Source organism: Grammomys surdaster, unplaced genomic scaffold (genome assembly GCF_004785775.1).
Source record: "Grammomys surdaster isolate TR1022 unplaced genomic scaffold, NIH_TR_1.0 252, whole genome shotgun sequence".
Classification (NCBI taxonomy): Eukaryota; Metazoa; Chordata; class Mammalia; order Rodentia; family Muridae; genus Grammomys; species Grammomys surdaster.
In genome coordinates this window covers 877,239-897,016 of record NW_021604693.1, presented here as the reverse complement: position 1 = coordinate 897,016, position 19,778 = coordinate 877,239, and positions in this window count along the sequence as shown.

Here is a 19,778-nt window from a genome sequence, read left to right as displayed (position 1 = left end):
TAGTTGACGTTTTTCCATAGCCAGCACCAAAGAATGGTGAGCTCCCTGTCTTAGGCTACGAGGGTTGCGCACCCACACCTGGCATTCTTGCCAGCAAGAATGTGCACTCAGGTTGTGGCCACTCGTAATGTCCGTCATGGGGTAAACTCACACCACATGGTGTACCTCTGGCATATGGCATCAACCTATTCCCATCGTTGGGACCAATGGCAGCTGGCCTGGAGACAAAAGATAGAGCTGTCCTTGGTCTGTCTGGCACGGTACCAATCAAAACTCAAACTCAAGCCCGATCAAGCAAATTCCATTATGGGGGAATAAGCGATCAAGGACTAATAGTTTGATACAGTCTCTCCTACCTTACCAAGTGCAATGGAAACGAGTCCTCTGGGTGCAAAGGCTAGGGGAAACCGAGAGAGATGCAAACACCCATCCCTGTGCAATGGAGTCACCTCCTAGGGGTGCAAGGGCTGTTTGCCTCAATATTCAGGTACCAGAGCTACACAGACAAGGACCAGTCAGACTAAAACTCCTCACTGACCCAGTGTAATGGGCTGAGCCCTTGGGGTGCAGTAGTTGAGGATCTGTTTGTTGGCTATTTCTTTAGCATAGACAACCAGATTTCGGGAGATGAATCTTGTTCTAAGGCTGCAAGTGCTTGGGTAATCACGACTTGTCACGTTTCTGTTGAACTCTGAGCTTGTAAACTAACCAGAGTATGAACACTAATCCACAACACAGGGTTGTACCAAACAGGCCTACTCCCACCCACTCTTCAAAGAAAGAGAAAGCTGAAGAGATCCAGGTGGAGAGTCTTTCAGTCAGCGAAATGTCCACACGCGTTGAGTTGATGGCTGTCACCGCTGCTCGCAACTTCTCGAGAAGTTCATCAAATCCTTCTGACCATTCTCCTGCTAGGTAACGAGACAATTGTCTGGAAAAATTAGCTGCTCGAGTAAAGTTTTCATATTGAACACTAGTAATACAGAGTGCTCCCAGACTTCTTTCACATCCCAATTGTGCCAATTGAAAGAGGATATCTATCCTTTCTTCTACCAAGTCTAGGCGCTGATTAACAATCATCAATCCGCCTTTCAATTCAGCATTAGCAGAAGTATGGAAGTTGGCTGCCTCTGTCACTGTAGCGGACAACTGATTTAAGGCTGCTGCTGTTTGGACTTTGGTTGTCATAGCAATCCCAGCAGCTGTAGCTGCAATGGCAGTGACTGATATCGCCGTTATTATGGCTGCAGTTATGCCAAAGTCTCTTTTTTGTCTGAATAATGACAGAGTAGAGGGTGTCTCAACAGGAACAGGAACCCATCGTGGCACTCTGGCAACCATGGCACGCTTAGCTTGTCCAACAGCCCAACACTGAGACATCATGCATGAATCATTAGTGTATTTTTCAAATGAGGAATTGGAAAGAATAAACAAGAAGGGTGGAAAAACACACACTGGTGTAGGTGAAAATACTGTTTGATTTACAATAATCTTGTTAACTCCAGTAATTAACTGAATAGGATTTGTCAACTGAGGGATCGGATCTGCACTCTGTTTCACCATAGTTCCATTAATAACTCCTGTAAAGGATGTTCTTCCTGTCGCTCCACCCTGGAGAAAGGCTAGCGGGTTGAGGTCGGTACAACTACCATTAACTCCACAGAGTAGCCATTTGTGAAAAGGATTCATACTAACACTCTGTAGAAAAGGACCCTTTCTCATTACCGCGTCAGCTCCAGGATCTCCCAACATATTGGGTGAAAAGGAAAAGGTTTCATTGGTATCTGCCCATCGTGTTACTCTGGATTGACAATCAGACCAAGGCAGAACAGCTCCCTCATCTTTTAGACTACAAAAAGGAGAGACCTTAGGTTGACGAGGATGTTCTCCAACAATAAGTTTGGGTGATAAAAATGTTCCATCTATCCAAATGGCTGGTTGCAAAAAGGACTGTGAGAACTCTTTGACATAACTATTGTCCTTTTCATTATCATTCCTTTTAGTTGTTAGTTTAACCCAGCTTCTCTTTTCATAAAACCACCCCAAGGTTCTCTTCGAGAGAGTTATACAGTTTCCTGTCTCAGTAATCTGAAAACAGAGAGAACCCCATTCAGGCAAGGAACGATTTTCTCCCAGGGAGGCCTGCGTTTTATCATAGGGAAGATAAGGTAGCCCCATGGTTCTATTAGTTGTAAGAAATCTTGGAAACACCATGGCATCATGTCTAACAGGTATAGGTTTAGGAAAAGCAGATAATATAGCTCATCGTTGTTCTCCCCATATACTAGGAACCCAATTTTGGAGAATCCAAATTAGGACTGGAAGCATCTATAGATGAATTCTTCGGGGTGTCATCTTCAGTTGTCACGAACCTTCGCGTCAGTCGCTCTGGTAGCCAGAATGGATTGTCTTCCTCCTGTGGGAAAACACAGACCGCTCCCCTGGATCCTATTAAAATAGGATCCGGGCCTTTCATTGTCTGGTCAAGACGTCCTTCCACTTGACCATCTCCTTTGGCCTATCAGGCTCTAAACAATGATGGTCAGTAGCCGAATGGCCCTGACTATCTAAATTTTAAAAATTGAAAGCAAAGAGTGCTATAGAAACAGTGACTCGTGGCACTGAGGGTAGAGCCTCTTCGACTCCCCCTTTTTGTTTTAAAAAATAAGATTTAAGAGTACGATGATCCCGTTCTATAATGTCTTGTCCTTGAGGATTGTATGGTAGACCTGTCAGGTGAGTCACCTCTATTTGGAGACAAAATTATCCAAACTTTTGAGATGTATAAGTTGAGAATTTTAGGCTTTCCCCAGGCATTCTAGGCCTCAAGGCAATGTTGGATAACATGTGTTGTCTTTTCTCCCTATAAAGGGGAGGCAAAAATAATTCTGGAACAAGTGTCAATAGAATCATGTAAATATTGAAGTTTCCCAAAGGATGGGATATGGGTAACATCTATTTGTCATGATTAATCATGTGTAAGTCTTCAAGGCTTAACACCATTATGAAAACTGAGGACACTGAGAAGAAGTTTTTGTTATTTTACTTGTACACTTTTTAGAAATATCAAATTATTGTCTCAAGCTATTATAATTTTGATGATATAAAGAATAAGATTGTATGGCCAATTGTTTCTATATGGTCTATAATTTGAGTGGTATACAAATCTGTTCTGGCATTGTCTTGGGCTCTAGGCAATCTAATGAACCCTTAAATGTCTTATAAAGAAACAGTACATGTTTCTTAAATTAAGCTGTATTTTTATAATTAACTGTAAAATTTGAGAATTAGCAATATCTAAAAAAGGCAACAATTTTAAGCAGTTACAAACCATGAGCCATATACTGGCTATGAGTGTACCAATTGAAAGCTTGAATTTTCAGCATTTTAAACAGTGTCTACAGCACATAATTTAATTATTTGTGTTGAAGCAGGGGAAAATTCAAGAAAATGAACATGTGATATAATTACATATACTGTCTAATAAATTGATGAGGCATCTGTAAATATAGTAAATATTTTTTCTATGGGCTGCATGTAAATTTATAGGAAAAACAAAAGCATGTATAGAGAACAACTGTTAACAACTTGTCTTATGGATAATGATTATCAATTTTGCCTAAAAACTTTGCCAAGTAATAGGTCAAATATCATTATTTTCCAATAACCAACTTAATTTTTATTTGGAATAAAGAATTAGCATTTCATCTAAAATATTTTCAGGATTCTATCTTACAATCTTGTATTAATACTGTAATAGTTTCAAAATAAGATGTTCAAACTTTACTTGTAGATAGATGAATCCACATTAATGGTTTCTTTGGCCAAGGTCTGTTGTGAGCACATGAGTAGCAATAATGTAAACAGCCAACAATGTATCATGGTCTAGATAATTTATCTTTTAATGACCAACAGCTTATTCTATACTTTTACAAAGCTATCTATCCCTATCAGTTAACAGTTGAGGGGAATTAGGATTTGTATCTCCCTTGAAAAACATCAAACAGAGGTTTAAATCTTCTTATGGTAAGTTTAAGATGAGGTTTTAGCCAATTAATATCTGTTAACTTGATTTTTAAGAATCATTAAAAGTAAACCAATTTTTGTATGTACGCCTGTAAGCCAGAAGAGGGCGCTAAATCTCACTACGAATGATTGTGAGCCACCATGGGTTGCTGGGAATTGAACTCTAAATATTTGTAGTTGTGAGCCTAGCCTTTAACGGCTGAGTCATCTCTCCAGCTCCCATTATCCATTCTTATTGGAATTTTTTGTGTGACAATCTGTTTAAGATGTAACTGAATTTTCAAATATTATAAAGATACTGTCTTTGAATCTTTCTGGAGCAGCAAGTACTCCAAAATTTCAAAACTCATTGTATTAGAGCAAGGGCGTACAGAAAAACTCTTTTTAGAGATATCAGTTAACAAAATGAATAAAATACACTGAGAGATTTAAATGTTTAATTTCTGTATTAAAGCAATAACAAATTCTTATATAAGACTATTAATCATTCTTTGAAGCAACCTGTTTAAAGATATTGTTTCATGGGCTCTCAAGAATCACTAATAAATTCATTGGATTTAAACTCATCACCTTTACCAGGATGTAAAGGAACAATAAAAACAATCTCTCAAATCTATAATAATTTTATGTATTTACTAGAATGGTAACTGACGTAGGCAAGACAGGCTGTAATGTCTCATTAATTTCATAAATCTTAAATTTGAACTTTGTTTTTGATTTAACTGAATAAGCAACTCCTTTTAGTTGAATGAGGGATCAGACAAACGGCAGGTTAAAGGCACTCTTGTCTTCTAATAATTGTTACATCAGCCCCAGTATCTATTAGTTTTTATTGGGGAGAGCAGCTCTCACTGCATTTTGCCAATCGTTTGGGGTCATTGCCATAGTGGCTAGTCTCTCTAATTGCATAATTGTAAAATTTGTATCAACCCCATACTTCTGAACTGATTCAACAAGTTCTTTAATTGCAGTATATTCTACTGGTGCGTGAATACGACCTCCTTCTGGAGCTTCAAACACTGGAAAAGCTTGAAACATCTTCCTCTGAAAGGAAGGTGGTTGCACCGCGCTTGTCTGTATAAGGCGGTGGTGCGCTCAAAATTGCAGCAGGGAGTGCTGCCTGAGAATTCCAGGGGGGCAGGGGAGCGCTCGGAGCACCACAGCGGCTCAGGCTTTCACCGCGGGCGGGGGAGCTGCCGCCACATAAGGCGGGAGAGTGCGCGGGAGCACCACGGTGGCTCGGGTCTTCACCGCGGGCGGGGGAGCTCGCGCGCAGTTTCTAATCCCCGCCTCTCTTTGTTTTCTATTCTGCGGCTGCAGCCGCCCATGTGAATGGAATCCTTCCGCCTCAAAGAGGACTACTTCTTCATCTCCTTCCGCCTCATAACGGACTATTTTTCCAACTCTCTCTGGTTCTCGCTTGGAAGAGCCAGACCTCCCCGATTCATATTCATATAATTCCAGATTTTGCAATTCCTCTACTGGATATAGAGGCTTTTCCTTCGTAAAAGAACTCTCCCAGGAACCTCTCCGGTCCCTACTTCCCTCCCGCAGATCTAGCGTCTGGGGAATTTCTGTAGACAGTCTACCCAAGCTTCTATTTTCAGCTTGTAAGCGCTTCCCAGATTCAGTTACTGGTAAGTTTCTATCCTGAATCTCTTTCAGTATCTCCTGACTCGCTACAATAGCTGAACTATACTTTTGATCCTGTAATTTCCACAATGAGTGTGTGCCTGGCCTCAACTTTCCATTCTGCTGTTCCTTAATCATATCTCCTTTTAGCCTGTCCCAGGAGGCAAGTGTCAGTGTTCCCGTGCAGGCAAACGGATCTCTCTCCTTAACAAAGTTTTTTTTTTCTGCAGAGCCGGTCACAATTGACTGCAAGGCCACATGCTGTTTGTTCCCTTACCTCCGGGAGAATCTGACTCTCAGGGAGAAGGGCTCTGCTAAGCCTCTGCCTGCTCGTAAAACCTGCTAGATCAAAGCAGCTAGAGCCAAACTTTTTCCTGCCTTGTAAAAACCCCAGACTGAACCTCGCAGCCCAGAACGGCTGCTGGAAGGGGGGGCAGGGCCGGCTCAAGAGGCAGCAAGATTTAAACAGGCAAACTGGTGAAAGCAATACAACAGCAGGAGGAAATGGGTGAAAGCTGGCACTAAGATAACAAAATTTTCACTGCTGCTTGTGATTTAGGGGAAATATGAAAAGATTCAGGATTAACCATACCTCGCTGATTCTGTCTTCCACTGCAGTCCGTCTTTTTGACGTTTTACTCCGGATGGGAGGGCCTCTTCTCCGCAGGGTACCTTTGAATTCCCGGGTTTGTGGCACCACTTATGTCGGTGGCGTGGACTCGCCGGCGAGATCACACAGACACCAAAGTTCTTCAGCAGATCTTTATTACGATGTTACAAAGAAAAGACCCGCTGGGAAAAGGCCGGCTGGTGGAAACTGGCTGGGAGAAAAGGCCCTGAGCCCCGGGAAGGTCCTAATTAAATACCCCCTGGAGTGATGTGTACATATCTGGTTGGTTAATTGCCCATAAAATCCTATATGCCCCGGGAAGGGCTTGTGACTTCGCGCGCTTTTCCCTCACACAAAGACAGTAAATTACAGAACTTGTGAGAGCATCGGCTTGCCAGAGCTGTCTCTGCTTTCCACGGCTCTCTACAGGATCTGACCATTTCAACTAGTGTCCAGTGAAATTTTGGTTTTGAAGGCTTTGAAGGGCTTCAAAACACTGTCTGCAAAGTCAGATGTTGGGTTAAGTTCCCCCTCTGGTTCTGTCTCCCAAGGCCTCAGTGATCTGAGCAAGTCACTTCCCCTGTAGACTTGCTTAGATATGAGAATCTCCTTTCTCAGAAACCAACCATCCAAGATTTACCAGTTGCTCATCATAAGCTCAGTGCCTGAAGTTGAGGACTCACATGAAGGTATGTGAAAGCAAAAGCTCTCAGCGTATCTTGTTCACATCTTAGTAGATCAGGAAACTGGGATCATGGCTGGAAACAAGATCAGGCTATAACCTTCAAAGACCCACCTCTAGTGGCCTATGTCCACCAAGTAGACATCATGTCCCAAAGGTTCCACAAACTTCTCACTGGACACCAAGAGCTCAAAACATGGGCTCATGTGGGCCATTTCACATTCACACCACAGCAAAAACATGCTGTAACACTCCATAAACAACCCTAACCTTGACCTTTCAGTCAGTGGAACTTAGGAGCCTGAAGCTCTAATTAACACCAAAGGGAGAGATTCCCAAGCTCCTCCAAGAAACCAGTACAAATTTCTGCAGAGCTAATAGTGCCCGCCACACATTACAATAGAGGCTGAGAGCCGTATGTAAGGATGTTGCCTTCTGTCTCAATGCCCTTGCTTTGAACTTTGACACTGCAATTTTTTTACACTGGACAATTTATTTTCTTATCTTTTCTGGTTTTACTTCTTGTTGCTTTGATAAAATACCCTGAAAACAGAAAGCAACTCTGGAGAGAAAGTGTTGTTGGTTTTGTTTTTTTTTTTAATTCCACCATGGTGTGAGACCGCCATGTGGAAGATCCAGGCTGGCATGTGGAGTTCTTCCTGGGATAACTCAGGTAGCCAGGTCTCCTCAGGCTTCACTTCACTAGGCCTTGAACCTGAGAAAGACAATGGTATATCCATTTATTATGTTTATCTTTATTTTTATTAAATTTCTATGGTAAATGGGTTTAATCATGGTGTTTTTACACGTGTACATTCTTATACTTTTTTCATACTCACTCCTCCATTACACACACACACAACACACACACATATACATAGATGTGTATTTATATATATTTTATTTTATATATAATATTTGTGATTCCCCAGTTCCATTCATTTTCCTGAAAATGCCACAGATTCTTCTTGATGGTTGGGTAAAATCCCACTTTGCATGTGCCATATTTTCTTTATCCATTCATCCATTGGTGGATATCCAGCTTTTTTCCATAACTTGGCCGCTGTAAATAGTGCTACAGTAAACATAAATGTGCAGGAATTTCTGTAGCATGGTGACTTTGATTTCTTTGGGCATATAGCCAGGAGTGGTATAGTCGGATCAAATGGTAATTTTATTTTTAGGTTTTTTTGGGGGACCTCCATATTGATTTCCATGATGACTTCACAAAATGCTATTCTCACTGCAGTGTGTATAGATTCCTCTCCCCCCTGTGCCCATCCAGCATTTCTCTTTTAGAACACTGAAATGGCACAAGTCACTTCTGCTCACATTCCACTGGTTAGAATCAGTTAAGAGTCCACAGCTTGGGCTGCCTTATTTGGCCTCAGTGAGAAGAACTGCCTAGCCTCACGAAGACTTGAAGTGCCAGAAGTGGGTACCCAAGGTACCCCTTCCTGCTCAGAGGAGAAGAGGAGGCATGAGAAGGGAGGAGAGTCATCCTTGTGGCAACTGCCTGAAGGATAGCACTGCACAGTGTTACAGACTAAAGGCTGTCCTTCAGGTATGCAGTGAGCCACAGTAGAGGGTGCAGCCAGCACACTAATAGAAAAGATATCTATCCTGTGGTCCAATGCAAAAATAAAATAAAATACAGCAAAAGCTTGGGCTTGAGAAAGATGTCAGGAAGATCTCACTGTTGTTGCAGAAATGTGTATGTAGTTTGAGAAGTGGTGATCTGGTCCAGGAGGAAGCAAGGCGGAGGGCTGGGGACACTGAACCAGTTCAGCCATGGCCAGGAGTTAGGAAAATCACTGCTCTGAGAGTAGAGTCAATTCCAGATGTGAAGTGATAATGAGAGGAATGGCCTAGGGGAATAATTGAGATTTCTTCTCATAGTTTGAATAGTTGTAGATATTTATATAAATAAACTTGACCATTTTCACACCCTCTCATCCCCTTATTCTTCCATTGAAACAGTTTTTTGCCAAGTCTCTTTCCTACTGCTATGTCTTCTTGGTGTATGATCCACTGTATTTAATTAGGGTTGCTTGCTCCAGAGCCAGGAACGGATGCATATTCACTGGAGCAAGGGAAACTTCATCAGTGGTTACACTCCTGAAGAAGCTGACACTCCCTCTCCCAACTGCTGTTAATTACCAATAGTTCCTATGGAGCCCATCTTCCATCAACAGTAAAATATTGATGGACCTGTGGTAGTTTAAATTTGCTTGGCCCAGGAAATGGGACTCATAGAAGATGTGGCCCTGTTGGAGTAGGTGTGGCCTTGCTATAGGAAATGTGTCACTGTGAGTGTGGGCTTTAAGATCCTCCTTCTAGCCAACTGGATGCCAGTCTTCTCCTAGCTGTAGTCAGATGAAGATGTAGAACCCTCAGCACCTCCTGTGCCATGCCTGACAAGATGCTGTCATGCTCCACCTTGATGATAACGTACTGAACCTCTGAACCTGTAAGCCAGCCCTAATTAAATGTTGTCTTTATAAGAGTTGCCTTGGTCATGGTGTCTGTTCACAGCAGTAGAGCCCTAACTAAGATAGGGCCCAATCTTGTGCAGGTCTTATGAAGATAACCACAGCTGCAGTGAGGTCACTCTATCCAGATGATATCCTCTTCGTGCACATCTCCCCATCCTCTCACTCTTACAATCTTTTGGCCCCCTCTTCTATGACGTTCTTTATTTTTTAATATGTATTTGTCTTATCTTATACATGTTTTGCCTGCATTTATGTATATCACATGCATACATTGCCTACAGAAGCTAGGAAAGGGCATGAGATGCCCTGGCATTGGCATTACAGAAAACGGTTGGAAACTACCATGTTGGTACTAGGAACCAAACCCAGGGCTGCTGCATGAGCTGCAAGTGCTCTTACCTACTGTCCCATATCTCCCATCCCGCTGTGATGTTAGTTGAACACTGTAGAGGCTTATATGGATGTCTCACTGAAGGCTTAGCACCTCACCATCACTGTCCACTTTAGCCAATTGGAGATTTCTACAGTAACTGATGCCCAGGGCACTAAGAGGCTTCTCTGGTGATTTGGGATTTCATCTTTAAGAAAAGAAGAAAGACTATAGGCATACATATTACACAATCATGTTCTTTGTCTAAATATATCAGTGGGACCACTTCATGGAAACAGAATTGTGGGAGGCAATAAAAATAACAGCTGATGCTTCCTAGCTCTTTCTGCATGCCAGGCATATCTTTAAATCCCCTCCAGGCAGTTTACTTGAACCTCACTACAGAACACCATACCACCCAGACTTGCCTCAAACTTAGCTCAAATGATAGTCTTGTCTTTGCTCCCAGCATACTGGGATAACAAGCATGTGCCACAGTGCCCAATTTCAATTTCTACTCTATTGAGATAAAGCTTTTTCCATTGTGAGACCGTTTTTGTAGATGAACGCACTAAGATTCAGGGGCTACATTCAATTGAAAAATGTTTTGCATGAAGACACAGAGCTGGATTGCAACCTGTGCAGACATCCTATTCTTACCTTTTGCTGTTCTGCTGTTCCCTTTATTTTTGTTTTTGTTTTTGTTTTTGTTTTTGTTTTTTCGAGACAGGGTTTCTCTGTGTAGCCCTGGCTGTCCTGGAACTCACTCTGTAGACCAGGCTGGCCTCGAACTCTCGAACTCAGAAATCCGCCTGTCTCTGCCTCCCAAGTGCTGGGATTAAAGGCGTGCGCCACCACCGCCCAGCTGCTGTTACCTTTATTAAGTGAAAAACAATAGTAGTTTAATCAGGGAGGGGGTCCTTGACATCTAGAACCAAGTTCAGGTACCTGAATCAAGATGACATACAGCTATGCCTGGGGAATCAGGCTGGTAGAAGTTTGACTCCCAGAAATATCTGACTAGGTGAGGTCTTTCTTTTTTTTCTTTTCTTTAATTTTAGTGGATTAAACGAAATGGATTTACTTGCAATTTTAATCAAAATGGGGAGGAGAAAAAAAGCAACTGTTTCTCCTCACCTTACCCCCAACAATGTTTCAGTTTATAGAGAAGATTAAATGAGAAGCTAGTGGGTGAGCACCCCCCTCCACTGCAGAGTAGCTCTGTAAACTGAGTAACATCTTCAGATCATGCAGTGGAAGTGTTAATCCCCACGACGGGAGGAGAAAGACCACCGACTCAAATCATCAGAGCCAAATACATTAAAACAAGTAATTAATTAAGGCAGCCTTTTTTATCCATGTACATAGGCTGCCACCCCCTATGGTGGGTTTTGATTGGTCAGCTTTAGATGTGAGGAAGACAAGGCTTTTTAGCTCAGAGGTAGGAGATTTCCAAATATGAGATTTGGTAGGTAGAATAGGTACAGTTACGGGTCCAAAACATCATCATAAGCTATTCCTAACAACCTCCTGAAACAGACATGGTTACACAGTGGGCGTAACAACAGGTAGTCATAACAAGGCTATTGAAACAGAAGTAGGCTTGCAAGATGGTTATAAACAACTTTTTGAAACAAAGGCATGATTTCCACTCCTGGAACAAGCAATGTAGAACCATTCATAGTTAAAATTACAGGTGGGCATAGCCCAATCCTGTAGAAACAGAGGTTTAATCATAAACAGGAATGAACCTAGTTTGTCCTTACTGTAAGATGGCTTATAAGCCTAAGATCAGGAAATGCTGGTTCTTCAAGAGAGAACTGACTCCTAAGAGTTGCCTTCTGACCTTCATGTGCACACTGTGGAACATGCCCACTGATACTTACACATACATCATGTACACAAATACACAGTAATGATGAGTGTTTTAGAGTTGCCTTTAATTCTGCTTTTAGATTGCCTTAAATAGATAATTTATTGGATGTAGAAATGTTAGTTGGTGATTATTTCCTTTCAAAGCCTGAAGTTCATTGCTTCATACTTTCCTAGCTTGTAGCATTGTGGACAACAGACCCATGTTATTCTAGTGTCTCTGCCTTTATATGTGACTTTGTATTTTCACTTATAGCTTTTAATGTTATTTTATTTGAATTTTAGTTAAGGTATATCATAGAGAAATTTTTTCCCATAGCGCTTATTTCAAATTAAGAATGCTTCCTCTGTTTGAATGTCTATTAATTTTCTAGGTGTGGGAAACTATTGACAACAATCTCCTAGGAAAGCTTGTTTCAACCATTAGATTTTATTCTTCTATCCAAGACATTTGTAGATTTTGTCTTTTGAATGTGTCCTAAAATTTTTGGTCATATTCTTGCCTAAATTGTCTTTATATACATCTAGTGTGTATTATTATATTGTTCTTGCTCTTCATCTGTGATATTTTGGTATTTTCTTCTGTATAATTTTATATGACAGCAATGCTTCATATTACAGTGTTTTATTGATCAATGTTTTTATTTCTAGAATTCCTGTATAGTTATTTGCAGTGTTTCTCGTTCCTTTTTGCTGTTTTTCTCCACATTTTAAGTTTTTACATTATCTCATTTGTACTCTCTGGAAACTTCCTTCTCTCTGTGTTAAATGGTTTCAGAACTCTTTTTTTCATTCTTTGGACTAAATTCTATTTGATTCCTTTACTTGGTGTTTGTCTTAGTTAAGGTTTTACTGCTGTTAATAGACGCCATGACCAAGGCAAGTCTTATAAGGACAACATTTAATTGTGGCTGGCTTACAGATTCAGAGGTTGAGTCCATTATAATTAAGGTGGAAGCATGGTAGCATCCAGGCAGGTATGGTGCAAGAGGGGCTGAGGGTTCTACTTCTTGTTCTGAAGGCAAACAGAAGACTGGCTCCCAGGGAGCTACACTGAAGGTCTTAAAGCCCATGCCCACACACTTCCTCCAGCAAAGCCAAACTACTTCAATGAGGTCACACCTCCTAACAGTGCCTCTTCCTGGGCCAAGCATATTCAAACCATCACAGTGTTTAAAACTTCCTAACAGTACTACAGCAAAACCTTGATCTGGCAATCTAATTACATCATCTTCTTTGTCTTCTGATGCTGTGAAGTAATCACTTGTGTAGATGTCAGAGTGGAGTTTTGACTCCTGTGTGTTGCATCTTTTTGCATCTGTTGGAATGTGTGAGTCTTTTGGGTTGAAGTTCCTTCTTCCTTTCACCACATTTTTTTACTTGCTTTCTTTGATATGAGTCTTACAGATTAGTTCTTTTCACTTGGATTTATGTTAATGGGAAAAGCCAACAACTGTAATGACTATGATCCTTTAACCAGATTCTCAGTGTGGACTGCACTAGGAGATACTGCTCTCTTTAGTCATGATCCCTGAGACATTTGTAAATAGAAACACCAGGCTCCTGTTTGTCCAGATGGGAATAAGCTGAGTTGCGAAGCATAGTCCTTGTGTTTCTGGGGTTCCTGAAGGTGCAGTCACAGAAAGCCCCAAGCCAAGAGTCCTTAGGAAATGGCACCCAACCATTTCTACATTGGTAGCCACATCAGAAGCCCCATTTCCAGTCACTCACTTTGGATCTCCATTTTTCCTTCAGTACTCACATCATTGCAAGGTCACTCCTTCAAAACCTGAGGGCCCTGAGTACTATCTCCCCTGTGGCTCTATGTGCAAACATCTGCCATCACTGTCACCAATTCCACCCTTCCAGTCCTACGTCCACCATCACTGTCACCAATTCCACCCTTCCAGTCCTACGTCCGCCATCACTGTCACCAATTCCACCCTTCCAGTCCTACGTCCGCCATCACTGTCACCAATTCCACCCTTCCAGTCCTACGTCCACCATCACTGTCACCAATTCCACCCTTCCAGTCCTATGTCCGCCATCACTGTCACCAATTCCACCCTTCCAGTCCTATGTCTCATAGCTCTCTGCTGATTGGAGCTCCATTGCTGTATTCAGAGCTGCAAGATTTTCTTAACTTTTGATTTATGCAAAATTTTACTGGCATTATATACCCTGACTTGATTGTTGAACAGGTATCCTGTATAAAAATAGCACACATCACTCAATAAATGTGTAGTCATGTCATTAATAAAAACAAAAACTGACATCTTGACTGATATTAAAAATGATGGCTTTCTCTGCAACACTAATTTAAGAAATGCCAGATGTCTCTTACCTCCAAATTGATACTCATATTTTTGAACTGATTGTACAGAAAAAAATGGTCTTCAACTTTTTTCTGTAATGAAGAGTGGCCCACATTTTTATTCTCTCAGCAGAAACCAGGTTTTTAAGAAAAATTTCCCAGAACATTTGTTACAGGATATGTTATGATTACAGGGTTGTACACAGCACAACTCTGAGAAACATAAGTTTTACAATAAACAGAAGCCTCACTGAGCTACAGTATCAAAATGGTTCCTAACTACAAAATAGAGTTGGGCTGTTTTCTCAAAGCCATTGTAGCTTAGGCTAGCCTAGAATTCCCTATGTACCCAAGGAACTTCTGGTTTTCCTCCCTCCTCCATGTCTTGAGTTTTTACAGGAGTTCACCACCACTTCTACTTCAGGCCATAGTAGAGCTACAACCAAAGGTTTGCTTTCATACATGCTAAGTGTAAGCCCTCTTCCCACGGAGCTACATCCCTAACCCCGAGACTCCATTTTCTCGTAGAGGGTGTTTGAGAATGAATTTCGCTATGCAGTTCAGGCTGGCTTCAAACAGATGACCTTCTGGTTTTGTGTACCATTATGTCACCAATTCATTTTGATTCTGACTACTTCTCCCCTTTTCTATGACAAAGCTGCTGACAAGCCATCCTGTGGTTTGTTCTTAACTGACCTAAACCGCAGCCTATTTTACTATGGACTAAGCTTTTCACTGTTGAAAAAAAATGGATAGAGGACCAGAGAGAATCCAGATTTGATTCCCAACACACATAGCAGGTCACAACCATCTGTAACTCTAGTTCTAGAAGATCCAACACCTCTTCTGCTTTCCTAGGGTACCAGACATATATATGGTGCATAGATATAATTAAAGGCAAAATACTCATACATAGAAAAATAATTTTAATGGATGGAGGTGCATCTTGGTGATAAAGCAAGTTGCCTTGGTATGTTTCAGCCCCTGGGCTTTATCCCGAACATTGAAAAGAATGGGGAAATGCTGGGGACAGCAAACCAGGACAGGGACTGCTAGCAATAGGCCAGGATGGAGACATCTCATAAGCCCACAGTAGTTCCTTGTATAAAAGGATGGAGTCTGGGACCCTGAGAAGGAGGAGACACATCCCTCCAGGGACCCACCATCTGAAATAAGGGACTGCCTACAGTAGGCCAGGATGGAAACATCTCAGTAGCCCATGACAGCTCTTTGTAAAAAAAAAAAAAACAGTTGTTCCCATTTCTCCTAACCTTAGCCCCAGACAACGGCTGTATAAATTTCATTTGTGGGTGACTGTTTTTCAGTTGGCCTTCAGTGTGCATAATTATTCTATCATATCTTATTTTCCTACTCTCTTCTCCTGCTGTGGTGAGTCCTGTGAGACTAGATGTTCCTTGATGTAATGATTCTTAAACAATTAAAAATTGAGGCATAGGGCACAGCACAGCACAGTCCTAATGGCCCAAGTGCATGCTGTGTGTTCTCATCTTGGAAACAATGCAATAACTGCACAATGGTAGTTCCAGATTCATGTTTTACTTGCAAAGAAAGCTTGAAGAAATTATTAGAAAATGAAATAGGGCCAACACTGGGACTCCAAGAAAGGAAAAAACTATGGAAGTTATGAAATAAGTTTTGCACAACATTTGAGAGTGGTTCCCGGATAAGCAAGTATAGAATGCATAAAATTATATAAGAGTAAAACTAAGTCAAAACACTGGGACTCTCAAGAGAGTCATTGTGTGCAAAGTACAGAAGCAGAAGGCTAACGGAACTACTGAGTTAAGAGTTAACTTTATTTTTTTCTGGCCACTGCCTGGCAGCCTTTGCCCATGTCATTTGTCATTAGAGCGTCACAGAAAAATACAAGCATCTGACCTCGGAGTTCTGAGCTCTGAAGTATAATAAGTCAAGAGCTAAATTTTAAATAATGGTAAGTTTGCAATTGTTGTTATTTTGGCCACAGGCCTGGAAATATGGGAAGCTTGAAACTTTGGGGAACAATTGTAATTCTTGATTCTTTGTAGGATGTGGTTATTCTTTTTAATTTGATTTGGCAATGGTTATACAATGTCCTTTTTTTTACCTGCTTTTGGAGTAACAATAAAAGAGTGGAGCAAGGAAAGGTGGGGGAGCAAGTGGAGAGCGAGTGAGGTAAGAGTGAAGTGTGCATGAGGTGTGCGAGACGTGACGTGAGTGGAGAGTGAGTAGAGAGAATGTGAGAGAGAGTGTGAAGAGTGAGTGAAGAGAGAATTTGGAGAGTGAATGAAGAGAGAATGTGAGGTGTGTATGGAGAGTGTGTGTGAGTAAATAGAGGGTGCATGTGGTGTGTGTGAGGTGTGTGTGAGAGTGAGAGGGGAACACACAGAGGTGTGTAGGAGTGTGGGAGTTGAGAAAAGAAAAGCGCACAGGAGAAAAGCAGAGTGCAAAGGAGAATGCAGAGTGTGTGCAGCCTCAAGCTGGGGGGGGGGGAGAAGGAAGAGGAGGAGGAGGAAGAGGAGAAGGAGGAAGAGAGAGGGAGAGAGGAAGAGGGGAAAAGGAGAGGGGAGAGAAGAGAGAGAGCAACTTTAAGCCTTGAAAAATTGCCTGTCAGTTTGTACCAGAAAAGTAGTCTGTGTCTGTTTATTATGCACCTTCCAGATATCCCTGCTTCCAGTTGAGAACTCCGATCCTGTGTTGAGGCTGAACCCTGACAGGGAAAAAGAACAAACAAGACAGAACATTGGAATCTCTCCAAGACAGGAAGAGCAAGAGTTTGCAGTTGCAGAATAAGCAAAGAACTGGGCAGTGGTGACCAATACCTTTAATCCTAGCACTCAGGAGGCAAAGGCAAGCAGACCTGTGTGAGCTCAAGACCAGCATGGTCTACAGAACAAGTTTGAGAACAACTGGGGCTATACAGCAAAACCCTGTCTTTAAATAAATAAATAAAAATAGAACAAGGAAGGAAGTTGAGAGAGGCATCATACTTTGGGTAAATACACAACTGTCTGGAGTTCGCTGATTCTGAAAGTGAAAAGTCGCATGCAGGACAAAGACAGCTGACAAAGAACAGGAACTGGAATTTCAGCAAAGCCACAAAACGAGATAGGTGAAGATGTCCGAGCCAAACAGTGTGCTGTTACTGGAATTTTGGAGCTTCGGCAGGAGCTGAGGTCCTCAGCAAGGCGGCCTCAGGTGGAAAGAGCTCACCGAAACAGGTGAGGAGGACTTACCATTCGCTTTGGTTTTAGAGGAAGGAAAACAAAAGACACCGCTCAAATTAAAGCATACAAATAAAGTGAAACAACAGGTGGGGCTCACTTGTTATTACATCATTTAGGAGGCAGGCAGAGGTAGAAGAATCAAGAGTCGAGCAGCCTGGGTTACATAGTAACAATCTCATTTTAAAAACAAAACCAAACAGCAACAACAACAACAAAAAAAAAAAAAAAAACCACCTGGGGACTGGAGAGATGGCTCAGTGGTTAATTGTTAAGAGCAGTTGCTACCCTTTGAGACAACTCAGATTCAATTCCCAACATCCATATATATCCAGTTAGAGGTGACCCAGTGTCCCCTTCTGCCCTCCGTGGGCACTAGACATGCATGTAATACAAGACTTACGCATAGGTAAAACACCCATGCACATAATTTTTTAATAGAGTTGGAGAGATGGCCCGGCAGTTACAATCACATACAGGGCATCTGAGATTTGGTTCTCAGTACCCATATCAAATGGCTCAGAGCCTCCTGTAACTACAATTCCAGGAATCCCAATTCCCTCTCCCGAACTCCGTGAGCACCTGCACCACGCATACACCCATGCACACATACACATAAAAATCTATTTTAAATTGCAAAGACTGTATCAGATATGCAGATGTAAATACTGTATCAGATGTGCAGATACAGTGATGTGTTACATTGTATACAAACAGACTGAGGGAGGGAGGGAGGGAGGGAGGGAGGGAGAGAGAGAGAGAGAGAGAGAGAGAGAGAGAGAGAGAGAGAATGGAAACGAGACAGGCATGTTCCTAAGCTCCTCTCTCTAGGGTGTTTCCTGTGTCAAATAATGAGGATTCCAATCTTCTAGTTTTACAGCCTAAAATAAAACACAGCATTATTCTCCACACTTCCTTTTCCTCGCGCCTGCTCCTCACAACTCTCCGAGGCCAGCATACATCTCACAACCCCCACCCTCACCTATCATTTACAGCATTGCATGGACTCCCCTTGGTTCCTCCTAAGATGTTACCATTAATCCGCCCTGGAGATGGTGGTCTAATTCATCTGTCAAATCGCCTGAGAATTGGGGGCATTCTGGCAAGAAGAGTGACAGATGACATAATAGCATGAGGTGCCAGGAAGGGCACCCACGCACTGTGCCAGCCTAGTTCATCTCAGAATTTGTGCTCGTCCAGATGAGAGGGGGTAGTGTGCCAACTTCATGTCTGTCATTCTTGGAAATCATTCCCTTGAGAGCAAATCTTTGTTGGGAGCAGGAGAGGGGTGCTTGGGAGAGGCCTTTGTGGGTAAAGGTTTCTGAGCAAGCACGACAACCTGAGTTCAATTCCCAAAACCCACAAAAAGCCAGACGTGGTAGCTAATGGCTGTAATCCCAGCACTTCTGCATTGAGATGAACTGCAGAGGCAGGAAAATCACTCTGAAGCAAGAAGACAGCAAGAGAGACCCTGTCTCAATGAGATGAAAGAAGAAGACCAACTCAGGAAAATTTTCCTCTGACTTCCATGCATGTGCCATGCATATACATAGACCACTTATGCACACATGCACATACATACATACTTACACAAACATACATGCACACACATATAGACACACATACAACACACACACATAGACACACATGCACACAAACACACCAAATTGTCAAAACCTCACAAGTAGTTGAGGAATTATTGGAAATTGATGGTTTCTTAGAGAAGTAGAATCATTTTTCTATGGAAGAGTGATAACTTGTATGTTGCCTTCCTATGCCTCAATAAATAACTTCACATACATACATATATGGGCAGCAACTACCTGGACTTCGGGCTTCAAACAAATGAATAAATAACTAAATATAAAACAAAAAAATTTTAAAAAAGAAGTCATATTGGAATGGAGATGTGTTGGGACAAATCATGAGAAGAATTGGATTGAGAGAGTGGTGAATGGAGGGGAACAAGATACATTGTATACGTGTATAAATTTTTCAAAGAGTAAATAATTGATATTAAAACTGTGTAGAGCTAGGCATGGAGGCAGATGTCTTTAATCCAAGGCAGGGCAGGAGGACCTCTGTGAATTCATGGCTGGGCCTGGTCTACATAGTGAGTTTCAGGACAGTCTAGACTACCTAGAGAGACCATGTCTTAAAAAAACAAAAATATAAGTGTGTGAAACTGGATGCAGTGGCACACATCAGTAAATACCGATGTTAAATTATGTTATTATTGCAAGCATCCTTGTGGTACTTACCCTCCTGAAAATAAATAAACATGTTGGAAGATATGGGACAATCTGACTATCTATATGACAACTGTTAAGTCAGACGACCTAGCTGTCCTTTTGCCAGCACAGACAACTTTAAGTACAACTGAGAGATACCTTACAAAAGCTATGCAACAGTTGCAGCTGCCTGCTGTCAACACACAACCCTGGCTCCTAAAGTTGCAGCCTCAGCCATAACTGGTTGGAAAGTCTACAGTGAAGTGTTTCTCCGAATATTCCCTCCCAGGCCAGTCAAAGACCACTTCCCCCGGTGGCCCAG